This window comes from Lethenteron reissneri, chromosome 29 (genome assembly GCF_015708825.2).
Source record: "Lethenteron reissneri isolate LAM-NWPU_2019-01 chromosome 29, ASM1570882v1, whole genome shotgun sequence".
NCBI lineage: Eukaryota > Metazoa > Chordata > Hyperoartia > Petromyzontiformes > Petromyzontidae > Lethenteron > Lethenteron reissneri.
Window position 1 is genome coordinate 5904141 of NC_083807.1, and position 7854 is coordinate 5911994.

Here is a 7854-nt window from a genome sequence, read left to right on the forward strand (position 1 = left end):
CGCACACCGCTTGCCACACATATTGGTCATGGCCGAAATAATAATCACTCAGGAGGCTGAGTTTGTAGCCCAGAGTGCTTACCAAATACAAAGATGTTGGGGAAAGTCCTGTTCACAAGTAGCACCTATGAAGGCCTGCATGGCACACAAAGGGGGTGGTGGGTGGCCAACACCATGCCCAGCCGTCTTTGGCTCCCCAGTGTTAATTATTTTACACACCGCACTAGGTACTCATTTGAAAGGCTGAGTCGACCTAGGGGAGGCCCACTGAACGGTTCAAATATTCGCCACTGTTATTGGTCGTGTAGGCGGGAATTGAACTCCGGTCGCCGAGTTCTTAGCGCAGTGGAGCGCTAAACACTGTGCCAACGCTCCCCACCAAAGATAAAGACTCCTAGTATATCCTGAACAGACTGTTGGGACAAGCGTTGTTAGCGAGCACCTATGAAGGCTAGGCACGGCACACGAGGGAGTGGGTGGGCCAACACCACGCCCCCCCCGGCTTTGTCTCCCGAATAGCAATGTTTCACACATCGCACCAGGTACTCATTTGATGCTGAGTCGACCTAGGGGAGGCCCAGGACCGGTTCGTATAATCGTCATTGGTGTTGGCCGTGAGCGGGAATCTGAACTCTGGGTGGCCAAGGTTCAGCGCCTCCGCTCCCCACCACTCCCTTCACCATTCACACGGCCTGGTGATGATTGTATTTTCTCCCTGCACTGGGCGGGAGTTCTGGGTAGGAGCCATCCCTAAGTGCTCCCTCGGGGCAGCTCGAGTCGCACGCACGCACGCTTCACAGTGGATGGTACTGCTTGTTCACTCCTCTCACCTCGCCCGGCCACTACCAGCCCTCTGGCGTTTCACACGAGACCGTGCGCATTGCGTGCGTGGCTATTGTCGCGTTGCTATGGCTGAATATTGCTTTAGTTGAGGACTGTCCAATTAAGATCTAAATTAAGATCCATCATGTAGTATGGGACCAATAAAGTGCAATGCTCGTCATTTAATTATCTCAAACCAGTGGTTCTTATCCTGGGATGCACGTACGCTCTCGGGGTGAGTGATGCCCTTTCTGGGGGTGCGAGACACGCCAGGTTTTTTTTAAGGTAAATAATCGAATACACAAATTAAGTACGGACACGTACGTATAACTACTTTGTTTCATCAAACTCTATGTATTTATTAATATTATACATTTTTGTTACGATGGATAACCAAAGGGGTTCAAGGCTGCAGTTAAGGTTAAGAACCACTGTCTTAAACGTAGAGTTAATCTTGGAGGAGAAAAAAAAACCTCATAATACCCATGCAAGAAAATAATTAAGATAAACTTATTCTTGTACATTTTACTATCAGAGGCTAACGCTTCACTTGAAAGCAAGCATTAATGAGAACTATCCAAAGTGATAAAATGCCTTGATAATTAATCATCGTCTTCAAAGAACATAACGTGCCGATAATGTCTTACAGCTATCTTCGGATTGCGACATGCATTCCAAGAGTCTGACTGCTCGGAAGCCCGTCACTGTTCGTCATTTTTAGACGCAGCCTTGGGTTGAACTGTCCAGTGGAGCGTGTCACATTCTATACACATGTGCCAAGAGGTTCGCAGCTTTGGGCTGCGGTGGTGGAACAGTTATGGTTGTGAAGATGCAATTATATCAGCTTTAATTACAAACGTGTTGTGCACGGCTCACCTTGACAACTTCATAAACGTGCCCATAACCAGTGCAGTGCAGCAGTGGCGCAGTAGTTAGCGCACTGCGCTATGAACCCCGGCACCTTCGCGTTCGATTCCGGGCCGCAGCTAACACCCGTGGCGGGTGATACGTGAGCTGGTGATGGGCTCTTCGAATTCACCGGCGCACACTGTGACCAACGTGGTGAAGTATGGACGAGCATTACCCCTTAACTGACGCAGCTTCGGGAGGCCTTCATCCAGCAGTGGATTGACAAAGGGTTGCACAATGTTGTTATCATTCGTGTGCCGTATTTTGAGAGCAAAACTCGACTAGCAATGTGAAACAGACCAGCAAATGCAGTACTTTTGTAATTCACTTCCATTAAGGTGAATCAGTCTGTGCATAGACATATATTGTAAAGTTATTTTCTTTCGAATTCGGTACAAAACTCAACAATTTAAGAGCCACGGTGCATGTGAATACATATGTACATACAGCGCCGGATTAAGCTAGTGCGGGGCCTGCAGCATATGTTATAAAGGGGCCCTAAATAAATAAATAAAACACTAATATTAAAACACATTTTTACTTGCATAGTAAAGTAATTGTATTTTTTCATTTCCCGTACAGCCAGATAATACGACAAGTCGCGAACCTTAAACACCCTGTCGTTCATAAAAGTTGAAGGCAGTATAGTACTATAGCAATAGAGCAAGTGCAGAATCACTAAACCGGAATTTATAGCTTGAACGCATTTAGCGGGGGGCCCTTGAAAGTGCGGCGCCCTGTAGCTACTACACGTGTAGCTACTTGTGCTACTAGGATCATCCGGCACTGCGTACATATGTTACGTCACGAATCAGCCCATAAAGAGTCTCATGCAGCTCCAGAGCTGCAGGTTGCCGAACCCCGTGCTGGATGAAAGCCCACTCACACTAGTGATAGGTTTTTACCCTTTCAACTGGTACAAAAACTGACACCTTTATACAAGGCATCATGTTTGCAATAACCACAACACAAGCAGTCAAAATGCAAACAAAAAGAAACAACTCTGATAATGATAATGATATGCACTGTCCTTGAAGTTGATTGGTCCACACCCGAGACAGCTTTTCCTAGAGCCGAGACTCCATTGGTGTTGGACCTGCTGACGCCAGTTGAAAGGGTAAAAACCTATCACTATATTTTGCCACTGGTAAAGGAGGTCTCATAGTGTAAAAGCCCACTCACACTGTCAGTCATACTTCCCCGTGCTGGTCAGTCCAGTTTGGTGAGAGAGGAGAAGGAGGCAGTCCAGGGCCAATGTTGAAATTAATGTGTATGTGTGTTGAAGCTATTTCGCACCGTACGTAGTCAACCGTGCTAATCGGAGGTGCGGCAAAGAAATGTGTATACACCAGTGACGTGCGGTGAGGTCAATGGCTGGGGAGGCACTGGCTCGTGTCAGAGCCAGATTCACACACTGAGGGGGCGTGGCCTCAAGGATGGGGGCGTGGCCTCGCCAATGGGGCGTGTCCTAGCCGAGGGGGCGTGTTAGACACGTCCCCCTCAGTGAGGCAGATGTGATAGCTGCCTCCCCTGGTGCTTTTTCATTGCAGTTTTATGACGAGACCAGCGAGTCTAAATATCTTTACACACATACGTGAAATAAGTTACCTGTAGTATGGAAGGCGAGGTCATGAAACGAAGGGGTCTATAAACATTACCTTGGTGACATACTGAGATAATAACAGGCACGCGCTTATTGCCCGCGCTCTATCCAGTTACTGAGGGGTTGCGCAATAAGAGGGGAGGCTGAGCTCGTCGCTGCTTCACCTCTCGTCTCTTGCTGTATTTGCAGCGGAGCTCCGCAAATTTGGCTATTTTGACTATAAAAATGATTGGAATCGTACAGAAATTAGATTTATAACACAGATCATTGGAAAAAAAACGTAATATTTATTTTATTTTATTATTCTTTTTTTTTCGTAACAGCTATTTTCATTGGAGTATGCCAGGTGAGGCTCTGCCTCCCCTGCCCCCCCCCCCCCCCTGACCGCACGTCTCTGCTATACACGTAAATATTGGCTTTTATTTCATTTAAGATATCCGTGAGCCAAGAATGTATGTTTGTGTGTAACGCGCGTGACGTCACTCCACATGCCACACCCCCCGTCTTTAATATTCATGAGCGGGTGGATTTTTACACTCACGCAGAAGGTCGAGCTGGAAAGCATTTTTTTCGCAAATTCGCTTTAAGTTTCACGTTTCTTTATTGAAAGAAAATCTAATAAATAATTATACGCAGCAAAAAATTGGATTTGGGGTCTGTATTTATTTCAGCACTTGAGACAAAAGGTAAGTCTAATTTATGCTTCTACGTTATGGTAAAATAGACATTTCTCGGTGATTTTCCAGATATTGTATCGAATTCCCATTTATTTCAACCCCAGCGACCGAAAGCAGAAGATAATAACGTATCAGAGCAGTGAATTTTAACAAATTGAAGGTCAGTTATATATATACAGTTCGACAGTGAGATGAAGTGATGTGTTTTATGACGTAATTTTGTGCCGGATTCACTGCCATTAATTCAGTGCTACAGTGAAATGCCGTTAAGTGTTTGATGACATACTTTTGTGCAAGATTCACTGCCATTAAATTTACACACAAGATACAATTATACTCTGCTAAATTTTTTCGTAAATATTACAGCTTGCGTCCTCGTACGGGCAAACAAGCTCGTTTAAGATATTAGTGTTGTGTCTCCATCGATGTGCAACACCAACGTGCATATGCCCAACGTGTAATTTCAAAATCAGTCTCTGGAAATGTGTATAACCCACAATACTGTATATAGTTAGAAAGCACAACAAGCGGTATAATTTGTAAGATAAAAAAAACCCTAGATAACGAGTGCAGTGTGACAATGTGCCCAACTGTGTTTGTACATGGCGTGCAGAAGCTGCAGTGATGATATAATGTGTGCTGAAAGGACACCGTTTCTTTAATAGATGATGCCGATTGCAAATGACATGTCGTGGCGTATTGCCCAGAAATAGCTGTATGGAGACCCTTCCAGCGACTTACACAAACGCGTGCACAAGCTCACACATACACAAGGATGTAACCATTACGCGTGCAACGGTGCAGACATAACCCACCATCCCCTGCTCTCCCTACCACCACCACCACCGCCACAAAACTCTGGCTGCAAAACCAAGAAATAAAAACTGAGAGTCAACATTTTGCTCGGACTGCGATGTTCATCATCACCATTACCACCACCACCACCACACCAGCAACACACCTCACTCGCCAAATCACCGTGTCTGGTGCTGACCTCATTTACTTACACTACTCACGCACAGCAGAGCCAATCGATCTTGCTTTTATCAGAGAGAAGCAGCTGGAATCAAAGCACATGGGACCCCGAAGCGTCTGGAGCCGACCGGTAAGAGTAACCATGCTTATGACTTAAAGGTTTGAAGAGAAAAAAACCCCGGAAATTAAGTGGAATATTATTGATTTGAAAATCAAACATGCTTTGAAATGTTAATTACATACGTTTCCCATGTGTATGGGTTGTGCTCCCAAAGGCTGTGTTTGTGTTGATTGTTTTCTGTATTCCCAAGGATGGATGTCATTTTCAGTAACAAGGAGTCTCATTAAATAACGAGGCTCGTGATGTATTTATTGTTGAACCTGGCGCTGTGCTGCTTTACGCAGGCGTGCACTTATGAGGATAGATAGAAGCTTGTTGTGAACTGGTCAGGGTTACAGAATCTCATTGTGGGGGATGCCTTGGGAGGGAATGCTAATTAAATGTACGTTCTAAGCCTCTCATCGGCAGTGTGTTGAAACAAACCCATTCGGGATCGACAAAATAACCAACACGGTACTGTGCAGTTGGAAGGAAAGTAATGGCGTTAATACATCACAGATATGTATGTCTGTAGAAGTTGCTTCTACTATCGTGTTTTGCGACTTGATGCTTGTGATGCAAAAGGCAGCACGCGAATATGAAGGCGTTTAAGCCAAGTTGAGCTACAACGAGTAGAGATTTTTTTTTCGATTTAAAGCTTTCGTGACTGCAGGGATTAATCTTCTTGGTTCTTTCGGTAAAGTCACGTAGAAGGGAAATAATAAAGTAATAAAAAGAAAACATAATAATAAAAATAAAACATAATAAAATATTATTTTATTATAATAATAAAAAAATAAAAATAAAACATAATAAAATATTATTTTATTATGTTTTCTTTTTATTATTTCCCTTCTACGTGACTTTACCGAAAGAACCAAGAAAACGAGTAGAGAGTTAAAGGAGAGCTGATCTCAGATTGAAGTACAGTGATACATTCTTCTTCCATTACGGATTTACCCAGTGACAAAATCACCCGGAATGCACCCCATGTTGTCGTCATTTCTCATAAGCCAGCGTAGAGTAAGTATGGCGACTGCTTTGATTGGCAAACACCCTGCAGCATAAACCGGTTTGCGAGAGGCCGAGGGGCTATACCGTGGGCAGTGCAACAACAATACGGTGTTATGTTCTTCTATGCTCTTATATTGCTCCCCTTTTGTACCGACGGGCATCGATCAGTTTGTGCAATACCCTCCACGCCCTGCGGTGATTGACGAAATGATTTACGCAGTAGCAGCAGAAGCGTGCACGTGTCCATTCGTGCACTGGATTGTACACGTGCTTTCTTCGGTAAGGAGATTGAACTGAGACTGAATTGTGGATGGAAATAATTATTATTAGCGTTTGCACTGTGTGCCGAGCCGACGAACAGCATCGTCTTCAGCACGGTGAAGCGCCGGTAGTCCACCAGTCAAAACATGTCAGTGGACAGTCGTTGGAAATAACTTGGGAAAACAATATGCGCTCGTATGCAGGGGCGCAGCGACATATTTCAACTGGGGGTTATGCAAGATCCGACTCTGCCCCCACCCGCGCCAATCCTTTCTCCCTACTCACTTTTACAAGAAAAAAGCTACGGATGTTTTTAACCCGTATACGGTACAATATTACGTAGGCTATAATTATATTATTTTCATTGCACCGTGTATTGGGTCTTAGAGGGAGACAATCTCACATGGTAGACTGCAGGTACATTTATTAATGACTTAAGAAAGAAAGTCACGTAGAAGGGAAATAATAAAATAATAAAAATAAAACATAATAAAATACAATTCTCACGACGTTTCGACCACAACGCAAGCAGCCGTACTCAGGTGAAAAACAGGTCTGTTGGAAATACAGCGTCTGAGGACGGCTGCTTGCGTTGTGGCCGAGACGTCGTGAGAATTGTATTTTATTATGTTAATTTTTATTTTATTATTTCCCTTCTACGTGACTTTACCCAAAAAACCAAGAAGATGAATCCCTGCAGTCACGAAAGCTTTAAATCGAAAAAAATTGTGTTACTAGTTTATCTGTTGATTCAGGCCCCCACTTGAGACCGACTGGGGCCCTATGCATCGCATAGCGCTGCCACGTAACCCCCCCCCCTCCTCCACCATAGTTGCGCTCCTGGTCGTATGATCGGAATTGTCTGGGAGCACGCGAACGCCAGCGATGTAACGTGCAGGAGGAACTGTTATCGCTGTTGCTGTATATGTGGTCAGACTGTAGCCTCCCACTGCTTCAGTGGGAGGCAGTCGAGTGCTGAAGCTCTGAGGCGAGCATGGCTCCCACGTGCCATATGGCTGCATGCTTCTACCATGTTGCAACATTTGACTAAAAATAGTCAACCATTCCTGTGTATTAACTCAAAAAATCTGCCTCGGCTGGCCCTGCAGTGATAAACAGATGGCGATGCGTTCTGTCACCGGCAGAATGCGCTATGGAGCAACTCAATTCCCGCGACATTTCTAATGAAATTACAATAGTTAAATTCTAGATTTGAAGCTTTCGTGACTGCAATGATTCATACTCTTAGGTTTTTTCGGTAAAGTCACGTAGGTAAAAAATTATAATAAAATAAAATAATAATAAATGAAAATAACTCAATTAAATCTCGACGTTTCGGAGGCAACACAAGTCTCCGTCTTCAGGTGGAACCGTCACAGCCAAATTTACTGGATCATCTTGATACAGAGACGTGTGTTGCCTCCGAAACGTCGTGATTTAATTGAGTTATTTTCATTAATATTATTTTATTTCATTATAATTTGTGACTTTAC